The 22015-nt window shown below is 48.9% G+C and overlaps 1 long non-coding RNA gene and 1 pseudogene across 1 annotated transcript in view; one reads left to right on the forward strand and one right to left on the reverse strand.

The window, feature by feature from the left end:
- Window positions 1–1100: 1100 nt before the first annotated feature.
- The window catches only part of LOC139056072 (uncharacterized), a 65299-nt gene continuing 44384 nt past the window's right edge, over window positions 1101–22015 (reverse strand). The window contains exon 2 of the long non-coding RNA XR_011512120.1: window positions 1101–1734. This is a non-coding gene — a long non-coding RNA (uncharacterized lncRNA). The remainder of the gene's footprint in view (window positions 1735–22015) is intronic.
- Window positions 6686–6864, forward strand: LOC139055086 (U2 spliceosomal RNA; annotated as a pseudogene).

Genomic DNA, 22015 nt, shown 5'->3' on the forward strand with positions numbered 1-22015 from the left:
ATGCGTAGAAGTCAATGATATGCAGAATATAGAACAGAAAAAAATATATATTTTATGTCAAGGTATTGTAGTACGTGAGAGGACCCATATGCTACATTATATATTGGCCGCTACAGTAGTGCACAATTTTCTAATTTTCTTTTGCATTTTTCTTTTGTAGATAATTTCGAGCAGGTCATCGTCGATTAGATTAAGGAGATATGGCAGATAATATTTTCATCTCTTATTGTTACCATAATAACGTGGTGTAACGAAGTGCTCTGTTTTACATAATGTTATACTTTTGCGGACATGTATCTTTATGTCACTAGGGAAATAATACCGCGTAAGCACATCAAAATTTAAAAACGTTGTATTCGTAGTACACCAAGTAGAGGGCATTTTTATTCTATGTCAACTGATTCCAATTGAGTAACGAAATTTATGTTATTTACAATTTCTTTAATTGTGTTGTTCAAAGCTTGCGCCTCATAATCCATAAACTACCGTATAATGTATTCCGTAAGTTAATACAGATTCAACTAACACTTTGTATATTACAATCCTCAAATTCATTGGAGTATTCAGAAAATGCATTCTTTGTTAACTTAAAAAAAATAGAAAACAAAGCTGGTATGTTTAGAAAATCCTCATGTAATATCTCTACACAGCTGCCTTCATATCGTCACGGTTCACAGTTGCACACGATTGACGCCCTCATCATTTTAGATATTTAAGTAACATGTTCAGTCCATGTGATGTGCAGGTCTGAAAGGACCACCAGGCACTTAGCAACAGGTTCGTACTTTAATACAAGGCATTCACCTGAGGCGCGCTTTGAACGGTGTTGATATGCAGGCAGCCGGACGGACGGACGGACGGACAGACAGACAGACAGACAGACAGACAGACAGACAGACAGACAGACAGACAGACGGACGGACGGACGGACGGACGGACGGACGGACGGACGGACGGACAGACAGACAGACAGACAGACAGACAGACAGACAGACAGACAGACGGACGGACGGACGGACGGACGGACGGACGGACGGACGGACGGACGGACGGACAGACAGACAGACAGACAGACAGACAGACAGACAGACAGACAGACAGACAGACAGACAGCAAACTTTAATTGGTCCTAAGGGACTACGTTGTCGTAGTCGTGGGCCGCACCCGCGCCGGGGGCGGCAGACCGTAATCTTCAGCCCTGTCGCAGGCCCTTTGGACAGCCCGAAGCTGGACTTGAAGGTCGTCGCTCTTGACGGCTTCATCCCAGTCTTCTTGCCTGTTGAAAGGCGAGTGGCGCAACGCAGAACATCGCCACAGCATGTGGTTCAAGGTGGACCGTTCCTCGCCGCAGTCGGTGCAGCGGGGATCCACACACGGAGTGTAGTGGCTCAGCCTTGAGCGAGAGGGAAAGGAGGCCGTCCGCAGCATTCTCAGCACCGAGGCCTGGCGTCTGCCTAGCTTCGGGTGAGGAGCTGGAAATTGCCTACGTCCTAGCTGGTAGTGAACAGTGATCTCGTGGAAAGTAGGCAGCGAGTCCGGGGTTCGGTCGATCCCCTGCGAAGCCGGGCCCCTTGGACCGGCGCGGTTGACGAGATCTAGCGCCTGGTCGTGGGCCAGCTCATTGGGGTTGATCGAGCCGGGGGAGACGTTCCGGTCCATGTGAGCCGGGTACCCAAGTGATGACGTGACGGGCCGTGCCTGTCTTGCGGGTCCTCAGCACCGCCGCAGCCTCGGCTGTAGAGAAATATTCTTATGTGTATTTTTGAAACATACCAGCTTCGTTGTCTGAAAATTCACAAGATTGCATTTTCTGAAAACTAGCCTTTAGTAAGTTGCTAATATTCTGTTAGGAGAGTTGATTATCTAAGTTATATTCAGATACGTTATGGAATATGTGACACTTAATTGCGCTCGCTACGGATATGTTGATCTCGCAGTATTGGCGTTTGCGCATGACAGTCACAATACGTTCACGCAACGCCAATGATCTCAGGGCAAGTTTACTTTGACAAATGTCATTAGGTGGCCCTCCCTATCTGCCGAATTGCATCTACCACATATAAATAACTAATTAGGACAAAATTTAAACTGCTAGGGGATTTTTTTCCCTGTTCTCCGTGAGCCAAAATGTGTGAAGTAAACTGTGATTGCTTTATTTTTTTTCTTGTGTCGTATGCGTTATAGTCCGTATTTACCGAATTTATCCCGAATTTGCGTGGTGGTGAGGAGCCAACTTGCCTACCGCTGCACTGTTGGCAAAGAATGAATATCTACAGGGACAGCAAGGGCGCTATAACATAAAGCGATTCTATTTCTGCCATGAGTCATCCACCATTGGTCAAAAATTTTCGGGGTACGCCTACTTTGCTTGTCTGTCATGCGACGTCACGAAAACTGCGAAAGCTCCCTATCTGGTATGATTGGTGCACATGTATTACGTGTGAGCAGGCTGAACAAAAAAAAAAATATATTTCCAAGTCTACGTTTCTTTTTCGCCCTTAGCCCCCCGCTTTCGGTCAATATTTTTCCGTGATGCGCTCACTTCGCCTGTCTGTCACGCGACGTCCCAAAACTACGAAAACTTACCACGGCAAAGTGGCGTGTACGCACTAAAGATGCATTCGTATGCCAAACAAGACTATTTTTTTTTCTTCGGAATAGCCTTAGACTGTCCCGTTCCGAAAGGAAGAGAAGATGGCTGCCCGCCGATCACTGTGGCACTAGCTACTCGGAGCTGCCGGCGAAAATGAATTTCTTTGCGTGTAATAAAAAAAGAATTCCGTAACAGTATAAAGTTGAAGAGGCCTTTCGGCGCTATACGACATCACTTTGTCAACTCTTCTTCACTGAGGACCTCCTTTTAGCGGCATTTTAATGGTGATTGCGATTTTCGACCAGCCACACGCAAACTAAGCAAGGAGAAGCGGATCAGTCGCATTCACCTTCGACACCCTCCGCCCCCGGTTATCTGCTTTCTCTGCGTTAGATCGGCGCCATTGAAACCTTCTCCACTTCTGCGCCAGAGGCGGCGCCGCGATTTTTTTACTGGGGGCTGTTACGACACCCAACCGGTGCCACCAGTGTTACGAACTTTGCACCGCTGCACCACGATTACGACTTTGTGGTCCCGTAGCGCTCGTCACCCGTTTTGTGACAGAGCGTTGGTAGCGAAGACTCCGAGCCAGGCGTCGATGAGAATAACGAAAGGGATTTTATACATTATATACAGGTCATTGTACAGGACAAGATCGGATCGGCACTGGGGCCGAGAGCTCACACAAACGCGACTGTTCCCGCACGACGGCGACCGGCGAAAACGCGTGACACATCTCACCCCAGTCGGGAGCGACACTGTCTCCCGGTGGGTCGGCGGATCCTGTTTTTCAGGCAGCGCGTCGCTGCTTTTATAATCCCCGAGGAACCATTGTCACTCAAACGGCCCAATACAAAGTCAGCACACGACGGTCGTCCGAGGGGTCCAACCAGCGACCGCGCTGGCCACCCGGTTCAAAGTTCGCGCGCGCGGTGACCTCCAGGCAAAGGGAGGTGCGGCGCCGGGCTGTCTGGCACACGCGGACACGTCCAAACATGCGGCTCGCCGAGGCTTCTCCCGCAGGATCCCGCTGCCTGACGGCTCAGCATCTTGACTTGTGAAGGGAGAATTAGGGCGCTCGCAGGATAGATTCTGCATCTTGCAGATTCGGAATCCGGGCTTGTGGTGATGGCACAACAGCATCCCCGCCCACAGATAAGGCGCCGGGAAGACGAGCTGCCTCCACGTGGCTCGGATGCCAGGCGCGCACGTTCGTCAGGCTCGTCCAAGTTCACGTCCAGTGTCGGGACGCCAGGTAACTTCACGTGCCCAGGTCCGACTCGCCAGGACAGGAGCTCTGCTCACCGCGTCGTCGCCAAGGCACCTTGACCAGCTCCGCTCGGGTCGTTCCTAAGACCTTGCTTCTCGCCACTGGTCCCGCTTGGTCGTTCTGCAGCTTGCAAAACCGACCGGCAAAAGGCAACACCCAACACGAACAAGTGCCCTCTGTCTCCCGTCAAACACCAGACAAGGCCATAATTCAAATCAACCTAACTAAATTGCTATCCCTCTTTTTGCTCCCGCTGCAACAAGAGGCAGGTGTACGATCTAGTACACAAGGCTCAAACAACCAGTTTTCAAATTAACAACACAACAAAATAGACAAGAAACAATTATTAACCAGCAATAATAATTACAAATAGAATGGTCCCCTTGAAATCACTTGGACCGAAAACATACTTCTGAGGAAGCAAATGAGGTCATTCATTTTTCCCGGTGATATTTTCGCGGAATCCGAAGCTGCTTATATTTGCGACCCTGCTTATCCGTGTAGCGGCGGTACAATAAGCCAGATTCCTTGCCAAATGAAACCCTCTTTTTTTTTCACTCGAGAAGTTCCTTTTCTCTCCTTTCCTCCCTTTCCCGACGTTCATTTTCTTTCCTTTCCTGCTCACAACGTTCCTTCTCCTCCCTTTCCCGACGTTCATTGATATCCGCCCAGGCCTCAGCGGCTTCCTCAGCCGTTACGTCCCCAGTCCTCATGACCTCAAGGATCGCATTCTTTCTTTTGGTTGAGCCCAACTCAATGCCCAACTCCTCACAAATTTCGAGAAGTTCCTTCACCTTGTACTTCTCCATCGTTCACACTGTCCTCCTGCTGTTTACCCTTTTTGAATATACCTGCCGTACGCTACTATAACACTACTAGTAAGACATATGCAAGTATTTCACACACTGCCCTGTTTACCCCCTCAGCATCCCCTGGTTTTCAAAACACTCTTACTAGGCTTGAAACACTCAAGGTTATCACAATGCAACACCAAATCCTTCCCTAAGCTACTATAACCTGTGTCAGAGAAAGTCTGGTGTTTGAGGTAAACTTCAGGCACTCACCGCGCCGAGGTAGCTGATGCCGGTCAATCCCGTAGCTGCCATCCAGTGTTACGACACCCAACCGGTGCCACCAGTGTTACGAACTTTGCACCGCTGCACCACGATTACGACTTTGTGGTCCCGTAGCGCTCGTCACCCGTTTTGTGACAGAGCGTTGGTAGCGAAGACTCCGAGCCAGGCGTCGATGAGAATAACGAAAGGGATTTTATACATTATATACAGGTCATTGTACAGGACAAGATCGGATCGGCACTGGGGCCGAGAGCTCACACAAACGCGACTGTTCCCGCACGACGGCGTCCGGCGAAAACGCGTGACACATCTCACCCCAGTCGGGAGCGACACTGTCTCCCGGTGGGTCGGCAGATCCTGTTTTTCAGGCAGCGCGTCGCTGCTTTTATAATCCCCGAGGAACCATTGTCACTCAAACGGCCCAATACAAAGTCAGCACACGACGGTCGTCCGAGGGGTCCAACCAGCGACCGCGCTGGCCACCCGGTTCAAAGTTCGCGCGCGCGGTGACCTCCAGGCAAAGGGAGGTGCGGCGCCGGGCTGTCTGGCACACGCGGACACGTCCAAACATGCGGCTCGCCGAGGCTTCTCCCGCAGGACCCGCTGCCTGACGGCTCAGCATCTTGACTTGTGAAGGGAGAATTAGGGCGCTCGCAGGATAGATTCTGCATCTTGCAGATTCGGAATCCGGGCTTGTGGTGATGGCACAACAGGGCGCACCCACGACAAGTGAGTTCCTTCGGGGGCTGGGGGGATCAGGGAGGCGGGGAACTTATGCGTTGCGGTTTGACTATGTTTAACTCCCTTCCACTTTCCTCTTATTTTATAAATATTCAAATTCATCGATCGAAAGCCCAAGATAAATCTTGTTACATTGCACCTACGCTTCCTTCAGTCGCTCAAGGCTCCAATAAACATGTACGGTGTTCTGTTTAGGTAAGTGCAACGTAATAGATATCGAGGCTGCGTATGTTCAATAGATGTCAATCATTGCTCAGCCCTACGCTTTTTCTCCCACTATTTGAAACGTGTTTCTTATTTTTTTTTATTTTCCAACTGGACTTTGTAGTTATTCGGCATGCTTTCTTTGCGTCATTTAAGATTGAAAGGATGTGCAGAACATTCCGTGCCATTTCACTCTGAGAAGGTGGATGATCAGCAAAGCTGTGTATGTGGGCCCCGTAATGGCGAACTGGCCATTGCCGTGCGTCAAACGCCGTATGCACATAAATGGAAGACGAGACGCAACATATAGTCGCTCCTCCACGTTGTTCAGCCTCGGAAGGTGATGAGGCAGCGGGGGGTATACATACCCATGTATTGTTGCAAAACGCGGCACGACACCTTTTACTAACGAATCCCGGTACATAGAAGAGACAAGCACTTCACCGCACTACGAGGGCACACGTCGCTTCACCGTAGCCACGGCGATCGTGCGTTGGTCGACGTCCTGCAGTGCAGTAATGTTTGTGAGGTCACTCGAAAACAAGCGGCCACGCACACAACACAGGCCACACCAAATTTGTTCCCCACAAATTCCCTTCTTCGGTTATATTTATATATACATTTGGTTATAGTTATGTATACATTCACGTGGACAACGGGACCGCCACCCCGAGGAGCCAGAGGAAACTAGACACGCGTGACGTTTCTACGGGACCACCACCACGGGAGAGCGGAAGGAAAGGAAAGGAAATACGTAGCACTTGGAACGCCGACAAAGAGAGGGCGTTGCGAACGTAGGCAATGCCGGTGCGCATCAAAGTGCAGTATCTGTTCTTATCAGCTTAATGTCTGATACGGGTTGTATTTGGACCCGAGATATTAAGCTTACTTTTGCAAGTTGGAGGAGTACTTGAAGCCTGCTTCACCTCCACCGCGGGACGGCCCGGTATAGCACTATCTTCAGAATTGGCACACGTTTTTGGTCTACGGACATTGAACCGCTGGAAACTATCCATATACAGCTTCGGTGTAAGAAGATAACATTTATTTATGTATGCTCGACGACTAAAATTTTTAACAACAGCTTGACTGGGCTGAAGGCCTTCTAACACATCAGTGTGAATAAGCTATTCCAGCAACGCAGTAATGTATAAATCAAAATTTAGCATATTTACACAACAGTGCTTCTACTAAGAAAATGAAAACGAGATGATATTCTTTTGACTCTGCGCCGACAGTCTTTCTGGCGTCCGGTTGTGTCTGGACCACCGCGGTCCCTGGGTAGGTTAACGTGGTAAACCCTTCATCACGGTTGCGACACCTCCCCTTGCCGAATGAGTGGCGACGCGCCTCTTCCAGTAATTGCAGACTGGCGGCGGCTTCTGGGATGAAGCGGGGTGACAGGAATCGAGGCGCGCTGCCGAAGCTGTACTGACGGTGCATGCCGCTACAGAGCTACTGTAGCAGGTATGTGAAATGCACACATGCAAAGGCGCTGCAGCGATCAAAGCAGATTCTTTTCTGAATAACCTGATGAATACTTGCAACAATGAGGCTTCATTTTTTCGGTCAGAGGGCTGAACAAATCGAACCTGATGTCCAAGCGAAAGTCTGCTACGCACTTGAAGCTGTAGGCTGTTGCCGCCTAACCACCTGACGCGATTTGCGAGTACCTGAGAATGGCAGCTTCATGCGAACATATAGATTAGTGGCAACGTTGTTCGCTTTGCATGGTAAGTCTGCTACGCACTTGAAGCTGTAGGCTGTTGCCGCCTAACCACCTGACGCGATTTGCGGGTACCTGAGAACGGCCACTCCATGCGAACATATAGATCAGTGGCAACGTTGTTCGCTTTGCGTGGTAAGTCTGCTACGCACTTGAAGCTGTAGGCTGTTGCCACCTAACCACCTGACGCGATTTGCGGGTACCTGAGAACGGCCACTCCATGCGAACATATAGATTAGTGGCAACGTTGTTCGCTTTGCGTGGTAAGTCTGCTACGCACTTGAAGCTGTAGGCTGTTGCCGCCTAACCACCTGACGCGATTTTCGGGTACCTGAGAACGGCCACTCCATGCGAACATATAGATCAGTGGCAACGTTGTTCGCTTTGCGTGGTAAGTCTGCTACGCACTTGAAGCTGTAGGCTGTTGCCGCCTAACCACCTGACGCGATTTGCGGGTACCTGAGAACGGCCACTCCATGTGAACATTGTTGTGCCATTACCACAAGCCCGGATTCCGAATCTGCAAGATGCGGAATCTATCCTGCGAGCGCCATAATTCTCCCTTCACAAGACAAGATGCTGCGCCGTCGTGCGGGAGAAGCCTCGGCGAGCAGCGTGTTTAGACGTGTCCGCGTGTGCCAGACGGCCCGGCGCCGCACCTCCCTTGCCTGGAGGTCACCGCGCGCGCGAACTTTGAACCGGGTGGCCAGCGCGGTCGCTGGTTGGACCCCTCGGACGACCGTCGTGTGCTGACTTTGTATTGGGCCGTTTGAGTGACAATGGGCCTCGGGGATTATAAAAGCAGCGACACGCCGCTCGAAAACAGGATCTGCCGACCCCACCGGGAGAGAGTGTCGCTCCCGACTGGGGTGAGATGTGTAACGCGTTTTCGCCGGACGTCGTCGTGCGAGAACAGTCGCGTTTGTTGTGAGCACTCGGCCCCAGTGCCGACCCGTTCATGTCCTGTATGATAACCTGTATATAATGTATAAAATCCCTTTTGTTATTCTCATCGACGCCAGGCTCGGAGTCACCGCTACCAACGCTCTGTCACGAAACGGGTGACGAGCGCTACGGGACCACAAAGCCGTAATCGTGGTGCAGCGGTACAAGTTCGTAACACTGGATGGCAGCTACGGGATTGACCGGCATCAGCTACCTCGGCGCGGTGAGTGCCTGAAGTTTACCTCAAACACCAGACTTTCTCTGACACAGGTTATAGTAGCTTAGGGAAGGATTTGGTGTTGCATTGTGATAACCTTGTGTGTTTCAAGCCTAGTAAGAGTGTTTTGAAAACCAGGGGATGCTGAGGGGGTAAACAGGGCAGTGTGTGATATACTTGCATATGTCTTACTAGTAGTGTTATAGTAGCGTACGGCAGGTATATTCAAAAAGGGTAAACAGCAGGAGGACAGTGTGAACGATGGACAAGTACAAGGTGAAGGAACTTCTCGAAATTTGTGAGGAGTTGGGCATTGAGTTGGGCTCAACCAAAAGAAAGAATGCGATCCTTGAGGTCATGAGGACTGGGGACGTAACGGCTGAGGAAGCCGCAGAGGCCTTGGCGGGTATCAATGAACGTCGGGAAAGGGAGGAGAAGGAACGTTGTGAGCAGGAAAGGAAGGAAAATGAACGACGGGAAAGGGAGGAAAGGAGAGAACAGGAACGTCGCGAAGAGGAAAGGGAGGAAAGGAGAGAAAAGGAACATCGGGAGTTGCAGGCAGAGAGGGAGCGACGTGAGCACGAGCTTAAAATGAAAGAGTTGGAGACCCGAAATAGCTCGCCAGCGCCTAGTCTCACTTCTAACGTTCCAAGAATACGCGATCAACTTCCACCCTTTGTCGTCGGAGAGGATATGGCCAAATACCTCGTGAAATTTGAGCACGTGTGCGAACGGAATAGCATTGAGCGATCCCTCTGGGCACAGAATCTGTTAGCGTTGCTTCCTGGGGAGGCATCAGACGTAATAACTTGCTTATCGAAAGAGGCGTTTGAGAGCTACAGTGATGTGAAGGAAGCGCTACTGCGGAAGTACAAATTGTCGCCCGAAGCTTTCCGGCAGAGGTTCCGGTATGCAAAAAAGGGTAAGGAGTCGAATGTTGACTTCGCGTTTCGTCTAAAAGCCGACTTGGTGGAATGGCTGAAGGGCGAAGAGGTTTACGACGACCGCGACAAAATTGTCGAATGCATCGCGTTGGAGCAGTTCTACCGTTGCATTGATGAGGATGTCCGGCTCTGGCTGCAAGATAGGCTAAAGGAGGTTAAGCTAAACAAGGCAGCAGAGTTAGCGGAAGAGTATTACACCCGCCGCAGCTTGCACAGCAAGGCAGTGCGCATAGAAAAAGCAGATAGAAGAGATGGGTTTTACGGGAAGCCCGACGAACGGAAGGAAATCACGCGTCGCGAGTTTCGGGACGACGAGTCCCTTCCCAAAGAAACTGTAAGGGATGGACAGAATGCATCTCAGAATGATGACGATGGTCCGAAACAGCGAAACGAAATGACGCGTTCTTTTGAAAAACGGAGACCGTTTACCTGCTACAATTGCAAAAAGCAAGGGCACATCGCTGCAAGCTGCCCAGAGAGAATTGCTTTTGCAACGATACAGGAAACTCACAAAAACATACGTCTATTGGAGCCCTATGTGCAGGAAATTAAGGTAAACGGCAAGAAGTGCCGAGCACTGCGGGACTCTGCAGCAACTATGGACGTTGTTCACCCGTCTTTCGTCTCCTCGAGTGATTTTACGGGAGAGTGCGTTAGGATACGGCAAGTGGCCGAGAAGGAGAGTGTCTGTTTACCGATCGCAACGGTTAGCATTGAAGGAGAATTTGGGAAACTTAACACCGAAGCCGCTGTGTCAGCCGCCCTCCCGGAGCAATTTTCCTACCTCTTCTCAAATAGCTCGGAGCAGCTGCTGAGGGATCACGGCAAATCATTCTTTGCCGACGTGGCGTACATTGCCCCCACGCGATCCAAAGCGCGCCCGCTGTCGAGGGAACTTGACTTAGCGTCGGTGAGCGAACAGCGGTGCGGCACACGGACCGATCACGGTAACTTGAGTGGCGAGCAGTCACGGGAGAGGCAGAGCTCGGAGGCTGGCCTAGACGAGCGGGTCCTGGAAGTGAGTGGGAGTGACGCGTGCAGTGCTAGCCGCGATATAGACTCGACGCCGCAATTAGGCGACGCGGGCTCCACACTCGCTCCGGTTTCCGCCAGCCGGCAGGAGCAGGCTGCAGTTGAAAGAAAAAGTCTGATTCGCGAACAACAGGAAGATTGTTCACTAGCCGATCTGAGGAAGAGCGTCAAACGGGGAGTGAAAGAAAAGGGGGTTTCATTTGGCAAGGAATCTGGCTTATTGTACCGCCGCTACACGTATAAGCAGGGTCGCAAATATAAGCAGCTTCGGATTCCGCGAAAATATCGCCGGGAAAAATGAATGACCTCATTTGCTTCCTCAGAAGTATGTTTTCGGTCCAAAGCGATTTCAAGGGGACCATTCTATTTGTAATTATTATTGCTGATTAATAATTGTTTCTATTTTGTTGTGTTGATGATTTGAAAACTGATTGTTTAAGCCTTGTGTGCTAGATCGTACACCTGCCTCTTGTTGCAGCGGGAGAAAAAAAAAGGGGAAAACAATTTAGTTAGGTTGATTTGAATTATGGCCTTGTCTGGTGTTTGACGGGAGACAGAGGGCACTTGTTCGTGTTGGGTGTTGCCTTTTGCCGGTCGGTTTTTCAAGCTGCAGAACGACCAAGCGGGACCAGTGGCGAGAAGCAAGGTCTTAGGAACGACCCGAGCGGAGCTGGTCAAGGTGCCTTGGCGACGACGTGGTGAGCAGAGCTCCTGTCCTGGCGAGTCGGACCTGGGCACGTGATGTTACCTGGCGTCCCGACACTGGACGTGAACTTGGACGAGCCTGACGAACGTGCGCGCCTGGCATCCGAGCCACGTGGAGGCAGCTCGTCTTCCCGGCGCCTTATCTGAGGGCGGGGATGCTGTTGTGCCATTACCACAAGCCCGGATTCCGAATCTGCAAGATGCGGAATCTATCCTGCGAGCGCCATAATTCTCCCTTCACAAGACAAGATGCTGCGCCGTCGTGCGGGAGAAGCCTCGGCGAGCAGCGTGTTTAGACGTGTCCGCGTGTGCCAGACGGCCCGGCGCCGCACCTCCCTTGCCTGGAGGTCACCGCGCGCGCGAACTTTGAACCGGGTGGCCAGCGCGGTCGCTGGTTGGACCCCTCGGACGACCGTCGTGTGCTGACTTTGTATTGGGCCGTTTGAGTGACAATGGGCCTCGGGGATTATAAAAGCAGCGACACGCCGCTCGAAAACAGGATCTGCCGACCCCACCGGGAGAGAGTGTCGCTCCCGACTGGGGTGAGATGTGTAACGCGTTTTCGCCGGACGTCGTCGTGCGAGAACAGTCGCGTTTGTTGTGAGCACTCGGCCCCAGTGCCGACCCGTTCATGTCCTGTATGATAACCTGTATATAATGTATAAAATCCCTTTTGTTATTCTCATCGACGCCAGGCTCGGAGTCATCGCTACCAACGCTCTGTCACGAAACGGGTGACGAGCGCTACGGGACCACAAAGCCGTAATCGTGGTGCAGCGGTACAAGTTCGTAACAACATATAGATTAGTGGCAACGTTGTTCGCTTTGCGTGGTCTATGTTTTGGGTTCGGTTACACTGCACTTCAGCGACGTGACTGGGATCTCCGCATGGCCAAGGTTCAACTCGATCTGCCCAGTAGCCGAGCGGAGTTCACATGCAAAGGTATTGAAACCGGCTCCATATGTGAACATCTATGGCTTCGAGCCGACGCTGTTTGCTGTGCCTGTATTATGCCGCTTATTCGGCGCATAAAGATGACACGCGCATCCTGCGTGGTATATGTGTGCCGCCTCCAGTTACACAGCACTCGCGGTTATGCGACCTCAGCACGGCGAAGCTTATTCTCTGCCTAAGAGGCCTGTGAGCCTGTGAGCCTCCTGAAAGAGCAGCTATTACATCCGAGGCACGAACTTGCCGGTTCACGCATGTTGCAAGCTGACAGTACAACGAAGTGTAGCCCGTTTTTAAATCTATTTAGAACCGTTGGAACTCTATTTATCTTATTGCGGCAGTATGCACTGTATTTCATATTTCAAGCGCCTGTTCTATCACAAGCGAGAGAATAATTCCTTGTGATCAGAAATTTTCAACAATAAATAATGTTTAAACAAGGCCTTGCGTTGTAAGCAGCGCTGCCTCCACATTACAAGACATCTAAATTGACATTTTATTTCATACCGCCTACTTTGGGTCAGCTTTTCGGCGCTAATGGGGGGGGGGGGAATGGTGGGGGGGGCAGGCGATATTTTTTGCCCCCCCCCTCCCCATGACCCTTGGCACCACCTCTGTTCTGCGCGCTCCTCGCCTCTTGTCACCATGCTCCTTCCTATTACGACGCCACTGTACAACGCTTCCTCCCGCATGAAAATCTACGGCTATACAATAGCTACACATCCTTTGTGAACATGTGAGTTCCGTCGGTGTACATGTATATCGCACAACTTCTATAGAACAGAAAAAAAAAATACGATTCTGCGTGCTTATTCCATTTATCCATATTTCTGAGCGTTTCTTTAACATACTTTGTCGAGCCCTGCACTTGCAAATGCGACGACTTAAGTTTAAGCAAATAATCAGCTAGATCGACTTCTTCAATCTTAAATTCTGGGATTTTACGTGCCAAACCACGATATGATTGTGAAGCACGCCGTTGTGGGGGACACCGGATTAATTTTGATCACCTGGGGTGCGTTAACGTGCTACGAAAGCACGGTACGCGGTTGCTCTTGGATTTCGATCAGCCATATCGAAATGTAACTACCGCGGCCAGGATTTGATCCCGCGTCCTCAGGCTTAGCAGCTGCAACACGAAAGCCACTACGCCACCACTGCGGGTCCACCACGACGGATTAGATCGACTGCTTGACACATGGGCTATCTATCGGCAATGAATGAAGCGCAACATAGCAAATTCTTAACGTTTTCAGCACGTACTGCGCCTCAGAAAACAAGCAACGGGTTTATAAATCCTCACAACTGTCTGAACACTTGATAGACAGGCTTCCCAGCACATCGTTACGCCAGACTGACAGTTGAGCTCTCGTGTAGTCGCATTTAAATCGCTGGTAACTGTACATGCACGGCTGAGGCGCAGAGCCGCTACGTTGAACTCATAGGATGATCATTTATCTGGCGTCCGCAACATATCGTCGAGGCAGAATACTAAGGAAACCAGAAGGGTCAATACATTAATTACAATGGCGCTTTCCAGGCAAAAGTCATTTGGTAGCGCCGCATCCAATGAGGCTCAGATAAGCATATAGAACTTCGTGCCCTCATAGGATGCCACACGGAAAACCCCGCATGCCGCGTTGTCTCAAGAAATGTGACTAAGCTGCTGCCGCCGCCCGGAATCGCATCCCGCTGGCGAAAACCATCTCGCCACGACGCAACATACAGGCTGACCACTGTGTGCGTAGTCTTCGTGAGCTCCCATAGAAAACCTTGTATGAGCACACACTCAGTCTCCCGATAGCATGACTAGTATGAGCTCGTCGCTGGAGGCGCCTCGAACTGGTAGACCCGCTGATTCCACGGGCGAAAATGGTACACGTGGCTTTCTACATGATATATATCACCTAACCGATATTTCTCTGAGTGTTCTGGGGCGCGTGTTGTGCTTGCCCCATGATAATCTCATTTTGACGTTTCCCAGACGTCTAGCGAGGACGACGTTTACGACACACGAGAGTTATTTTTACCCTTCTCAATGCTGTCGTTTCAGCACGTGTGGGTCCTGATACGACGAAGCCAAAAGTAGCCACGTCTCCTGTTTCCCCAGAGTCCTCGTCCTCGAATGAAAACGGCTCTCGCCAGACTTATACGCCCTTTGTACCGTCTATTGCCCCATGTGTTCCTGTATTACAGGCAATCTCACAAACTGTTTTGAACGTCAATGCCGATGGCACGGAAACCAAACATTGGATATGACGCCCACGGCCCGCATTGTGTAAGCGGGCTGCAATTGGATATGAAACAATCTGAGGACGGAACCTTACCCTGTCTCCACTGCGGGTTTAATCTCCCTAATGACGCAAAGCCGGTGACGCACAAGGGGCGACGAACGTCTGTGCAGTGCAATCATCGCTCTTCTCTGTGAGCTTGAATGCTCTGTTGTTTTTGCTTCGTAACGAAGGATGACTTATCCGCGATGGAATCAGTTTTCCCTACCGATGATGTTCGTGGCGCTGATCTGTGTAAGGTGGTCCTCGCGTTGATTTCCCGCCCCATTAACTCTCCATTGGCGCAACTGCATTCAGTGACGCGTTCTTATGTTGAGCACGAAGTAGAGTGTTCCACTCCAGGCGGCATTCCGACGAGGGTGGAATGCAAAGAAGCTCGTGTGCCATGCTTTGGCGTCAAGTGAACGTTCCCATAGTGGTCAAAATTAAGCCGGAGCCCGCCACTACGGAGTATTTCATATAGCCCATGTGATGCGCATGAACGTTGAACCTCATCAATCAATTAACGATGTCATGAACTCTGCGCTGCCTTGATCAGAGCAATGTAGTCTACCCGGATCCATGTCGAACGTATGAGTGGAAGCCCTGAAATCCTGTCAAGCAGCTTGCGCTATTCGCAGCCTATGCAACCCATAGTGCCGGTAACGCCCGAAGATGCTATTTTGACGTTTAGCAAGCGCCGCTTCAGGTAAATTCCACTCACCTCACCAAGAACGGCCTCTATTTGTTTGCACCGTTTTTGATGCGAATGTTTAATTGGCATCAAGCTGTAAGCGGCTTGAGACCTGGAAGCGGACGAGCCCTCCAACCTACAGGCGCTCGTTGGCAAGCGGTCAAAGTCGGGAGCAGGCTAACGTTACATGAAAGGCGACTTTGCCTCAAGTGCTGTAAGACTGCGGGCCAAACTATCCGGCACGCGATGGAAATTGAAGGGGCGAAAGTGTTTGTGTGTCTTTTGTTCCTGGCTTCGCTAACTATTGCCAGAAAAAAATTAAAGTCTTAATATGATTGCTTTTTGACGGCTGGCATGTTGTAAATTAGCATCTAAATTTATTTTCTATATGCGATATCGTGGGCATCAGCCATGTGAGGGTTGCGCCGTGCACATGTGGGCGTGGCAATGACCCTACTGCGCGCATCATTCTCAAAGATCCACGGCGCACGCGGCATAATAGGATCGCTTGAACTTCTTGACCGAGCGTGCGGAAGCCGAAGAAAGGGCAGAATTATGAAACCCAACGTTCTCTGAGTGACGTGCCTGGTTTGATGCGCTATATATACACTATAAGACGACATTCAAACTGCAGGTCTTTTCTCTATTCCAGCGAGCGAGCCATCCCCTAATGCGGTCCCAAGCGGTGATGATGAGTATGTCTTAAGTCTGCATTGTCTAGGCCCCCGGACACAGTGAACTCTTCCTAAACGAGCCCGCTGACTCGCTGGCATCATCAACACTAACTGGGTTGGTTTTAAACGTTCTTCCTAACTTTTCTTTTATAACAGGAGCCAGATTTAAACAACTGTTACCGCTAAATTGTAATGAATCATCCATAATGTTCTCCGATCACTTTCGCCACCTAAAATTTCCGTGGAACACTGGCAAATGCCTTTTGTGAGAATGCGAGGTGACGTTATTAAGACTACCGTTGTAGAGTTGTCCGCCTAAACTTTACCTTCATAGACCTGGTTTATCAATAACTAACTTTTGCTCTTTTTGTAACGAACCAGAAACAATGAACCATTTCTTTTTATCCTGCCGCCGCTTCTCCTCCTCCAGCCGAATGTTTCTAATACTTCCCACTGGTGATCTGGATTTAACGCTATTAACACCAAATCTATATATTGTGGTTTGGTGCCTATATATTAGGCACAAACCACGGCTTGATTACTGCTGCTATACAGAAGTTCACTGAAGAGTCCGGAAGATTACGATGCTACGGTAGTGATTGCGGTGTGCTTTATTCTTTTTCCTCTCATTATGAATAAGCCCTCTCAAAATTTTGTAATGCTTAAGTTGCCCGATGTTTCTTTTTTTTGCCTTTCAACCCTCTTTGTCTTTTGTTGGGCGCACTTTTCCATACCTTCAGTGTGGCCAATCACCCTGTACAAGACATGTTTTGAGGCAACAACAACGACAACGACGAGAACAACGAGGACGACGACGACAACAACACTCCTCCGCGTGCGAAAGCGGGCAGCCCGGCCTCAACTTACACTGGCAAGAAACGCCAACCGAACTGTTTGAGACGCGCAACGTGAACAATTTCAAAATAACGGCAACGACGATAAGAAGTAACTTAAACGGGAGTTGCGTGGTAGTTCACAGGGGAGTGTTGCTCTGTAATGATATTGGGGCGCAGAAAACGCGAGAGGAACTTCTCCCACAAGCCGGGATAGTAGGAACGGGAGTTCAGAGAAGCACCTAATTCTCGAGATGAAAGGAAACGTCGTGACGAGAGCTGTTGTATTGCTGCTTGCGGTCTTGTTGGCTGGCTTCTGTATAGAGCCGAGCACGTTCGTCAAGACTGGAGACGAACTGTTCGGACGCTGAGGAGCTAGTAGGGGACATCGAAAAAAAGAGGCGTCGAGGGTTAATGTCGGCGAACGGCCGTAAACGAAGTAGAAAGGCAAGTAACCAGTAGTTTGTTGGACAGCGGTGTTATGAGCATACGTCACAAATGGTAGAATTGTGCCCCAATTTTTGTGGTCTGGTCCGATATACACATACATCATGGGAGCTAATGTGCGATAAAATCGCCTTGTCAAGCCACTTGTTAGTGGGTGGTAAGCTGACGTAGTCTCATGAAATGTGCGACAAGTTCCAAGTGCTTCTTCGAGGATTGTCGACAGAATAAATAGTCTTGCCGCGGTCGCTCAAGAGGACTCGATGTGCTGCATGGCGTAACGATGACTTAAAAAAAAAAATGTGGCAACCTCTGACGCAGAGCCAGAGCGTAGAGGAGCGGTCCCTGCGTAGGGTGTGAGACAGCAGTCACGCTCCATCGATGACCTGTTGGCGCGATAGGAAGAAGTTCTATTCCGGTGATAGCGAATTGTGTCTCGGCACATGGAAAAGGTTGTAACAGACCAGCAGAAGGGGGAGTTGGTCCCATTCGCCGTTGGAAAAGCCTGCACGAAGCAACATATTTTGCCACAAAGGTAGAAAGGCAGAAGAAAAGGCTCTTGATACGGTTGTAGGTTTTGTGAAAACCTAAGTGTCCAGCATAGGGGTCGTCGTGGAAGGCTGCGATGACCTGTGTGCGCAGCAAACGAGGAAGAATTGGAAATGAACGATGTCCATCAGTAAATGGTAAATGTAGCGGTGCAGCACAAATAATGCGGTGGCAGTATGTACTCTAAAAACAGTTGCACCCTTTGGGGTGTATATTTGCCACACAACAATAATCGTCATCTGTCTTGTCCGCATTTCCTTTCTTTAACGCGGCGAGGCCGGTACTTTCCAGTAACGAACGGCATGCGCGTTATCAGCATGACATAGCATTCCCGACAGGAAAGTAACGAGCACAGCGTTTTCAAGAAAGGAAATGCGGGCAAGATAGATGACGATTATCGTTGTGTGGCAAATATACACTCCAAAGGGTGTGAACTTTTCTTAGAGTGTGGGTCACCACGTTGGTAAGAGGTGAACTGAGTGTAGCGATTGAAGGGCAGCGTGTCGACAGCCGCTAATGCGGGCTACGTCATTGAAGAGGTGGCTTCATGGCCCCGTGAAGTGCACTGCAGAGATGTGCTCGCAGATGATAGCGGTAGGGGGCAGTGAAAGAGAACATCGGCATCTTGATGTTTCTTGCTAGACTTCCAGAAAAAATCAAAATGAAACTCTCGCAGTCGGAGCAACCAGCTAGTGCGCAAGGCGTCCGGACAAATTTTTCAGCGGTAACAAGCCGCACAGCGCGTGGTGGTCAGTAACTACGGCTAAGTGGACAAAATTTGGCTTTGCAAAAAATAGCAATACAATTACACTGCTTCAAAAATTTTCGGATTTTCTTAACGCTGCCACAGAAAGAAGAATAACTGTGTTCTAGCCCTTTTCTTTGGGCTTATCGAAGGCATTTGATACGATTGATCATGCTTTGTTGTTAAAAAAAATTGAGAGCCCTAGAATTTCGAGGTCAATTTAATAAGTTTTTTGTTATTTATTTTACCAATATGCTCCAGTGTGTTAAAATTGATGGCTTACACGGTAATTTTAGGTCATTTAAATTTGGAATACCACAAGGAAGTACTCTTAATGGGTCCTTTACTTTCTAATGTGTATGTTTCCGATTTATGCTTACTGGAATTGACATCTAGAGTATTTCAATGCGCGGACGATACAGCCCTGGTACTTAAGGCTAGTGACAATGATATAGGAATGGGAAGCTTCCAGGCTGACACCAACCACGTCGGTGACTGATTCTCACGGAATTCAATTTTAGTAAACCTCAAGAAGACGAAACACACAAGTTTTGGGAATCCCCATACAGCGATTTGGTTTTCTAAACCATTATTCTTGCATTCATCGAATTGTTACCTTTGTCACTGCGTTTGTCTGCCAGTTATTAAGTACCTTGGTATTTTCGGGGATCAGCACTTGACGTAGAATCAGCACGTTAGTCAGCTTGCTAAAAAGACAAAATGCATGGCGGTCATGATGCACAATCTTAGAGGGAAATCCCCGCTTTATCTTAGGTGTTTAATTTACAAATCATTGGTAGAACATCTTGCGTATTTAATCCAGCTATACAGTAATTTCTCAGATTGTAAGGCTCAAACTTTAAGTTCTGCAATAAGAAGAATATTTATTACTATGTATAACTTCATGACACCATCATCATCATCAGCAGCAACCTACTTTATGTCCACTACAGTATGAAGGCCTCTCCCTGCGATCTCCAATTACCCCTGTCCTGCACCAACCGATTCCGACTAGCGCCCGCGAATTTCCTAATTTCATCGCCACACCTACTCTTCTGTCCTCCTCGACTGCGCTTCCCTTCTTTTGGTACCCATCCTGTCACCCTAATGGTCCAACGGTTATCTAACCTGCGCAGTACATGACTTGCCCAGCTCCATTTTTTTTCTTTATGCCAATTAGAATATCGGCTATACCCGTTTGCTCTCTGATCCAGACTGCTCTCTTTCTGTCTCTTAACGTTATGCCTAGCATTCTTCGTTCCATCGCTCTTTGCGCGGTCCTTAAGTTGTTCTCAAGCTACTTTGTCAGTCTCCAAGTCTCTGCCCCATATGTGAGCACCGGTAAAATGCACTGATTGTACACCTTCCTTTTCAATGATGATGGTAAGCTTCCAGTCAGGGGCTGACAATGTATGCTGTATGCGCTCCAACACATTTTTATTTTTCTGTGAATTTCCTTCTCATGATCAGGGTTCCCTGTGAGTAATTGACCTAGGTAAGCGTACTCCTTTACAGTATCTATAGGCTGACTAGCGATCCTGAACTTTTGTTCCCTAGCCCGACTATTGATCACAATTTTTCTCTTCTGCATATTAATATTCAACCCCACTTTTATGCTCTCTCTGTTAAGGTGCTCAGACATTTGTTGTAACTCGTCCCCAGTGTTGCTGAACAGGGCAATCTCATCTACCTACCCCATTCTACCACAGCCTACCCCATTCTATAAATAAATGCTCCGTACTTTCTGGTTCGTTGCAATAATAACATTGAGAGGAAGGAGACAAACTAGATCTTTGGGAATAAAAGTTAGGCATTGGCAATCTCCGATGCGTTCTGCTCAACGAAATTTCAAACTTTCTAGTGACGCACCATCTGCTGTGCCAATGGAATCTAAGATGCTTAAAATCAGGTTTATTTTATACAGTTTATTTGGCATATTCCACATGAACACAATTTTTGTTTTATATCTTGCAGCAAGGATACGCCGAACGCCGTAGAATCCTGGGTACCGGGCCTTTAAAAATTGCCGCCACTAGTGCGCCTGCTGATTCATTTAAAGTTATTCCCATGTGCCCTGTTATCCATACCGAACTCACGAGGCGTAAATAGTGGGGCATAGATGTATAAAACTGTCGGAGAATGGTAGTCGACTTTGGCACTTATAGAGCAGAACAAGTGGACAAGGAGTCGGTCATGATTGTGGCTGACCGACTGCGATACGTGGGAAGTTTTCGTAGTGCTAGATTGATAGTTCATGACTCTACGTGGAACTTACTTACTTACCATAGGACACAACTTATAGGACAGCCTTCAGGCCGTATGTTATTTCTTTATTCCAGCCACAAAACCACCTACTAATACGACCCCGAACGGTGATAATGAGTATGTAAAGATTAGATAGATGAAATGCTAACGCAGTCTTCATAACACATCACATTGGAAAGACCAAACTGCATTTTCATATCGCCTGCATTTTTAATGTAACATAGCGAACGTAATTTTACATTTTACACATCATTTTACATAGATACCCATTCCAGTTTTTTCACACGTTTTTGTCTTCTCCGCCCTCTCTACATTAGATCCTTACCCGCTGTGGTTGCTCAGTGGCTATGGTGTTTGGCTGCTGAGCACGAGGTCGCGGGATCGAATCCCGGCCACGGCGGCCCCATTTCGATGGGGGCGAAATGCGAAAACACCCATGTGCTTAGATTTAGGTGCACGTTAAAGAACCCCAGGTGGTCAAAATTTCCGGAGTCCTCCACTACGGCGTGCCTCATAATCAGAAAGTGGTTTTGGCACGTAAAACCCCAAATATTATTATTGTTACATTAGATCCTTTCAATATACCCCATCCCCTCTCCCCATGCAGAGTATACGATGTAGGCGACTTTACAGACGCAGGCATAATATTGTGCGCTTAATTAAAGAGCTTTTTCTCTCTCTTTATTACGCCTGTTAGTTGCGTTGTGTGTAATATACATTTTTCTTGTGAAAATGTTTACAGTGAACAGAGACGCTGTTGCCTGAATAAACTATTGCGACCATGCAATCACAGCTTAAGAGGTACGCCTTGCCCACATCTGTCTGCCGATTGTACGTCATGTGCTTGCAAGTCTTATTTTGAGCGTTCAACAGTGTTAATGATAAGTCATAGTGACCAGAATGCACTTGAAATTATGGAAGCGTTCTGCCTTAGGAAGAACTTTGATATCTGCGTGTCAGTTCTTTCTATACATCTTTCTTGAATGCGAGATTAAAAGGTTGCGTGCGAAGGTTTTGTTGCGAACGTATACGCGTGCAGGTTGCCTTTGATGTGTTTATTTTCAGATATTCTGAATAAAGTTTCACTTGTCAGTCAGCGCTTGACCTGGCGACCTAGTTCCCTTGTGTTGAATTTT

This window comes from Dermacentor albipictus, chromosome 1 (genome assembly GCF_038994185.2).
Source record: "Dermacentor albipictus isolate Rhodes 1998 colony chromosome 1, USDA_Dalb.pri_finalv2, whole genome shotgun sequence".
NCBI classification, from domain to species: Eukaryota; Metazoa; Arthropoda; class Arachnida; order Ixodida; family Ixodidae; genus Dermacentor; species Dermacentor albipictus.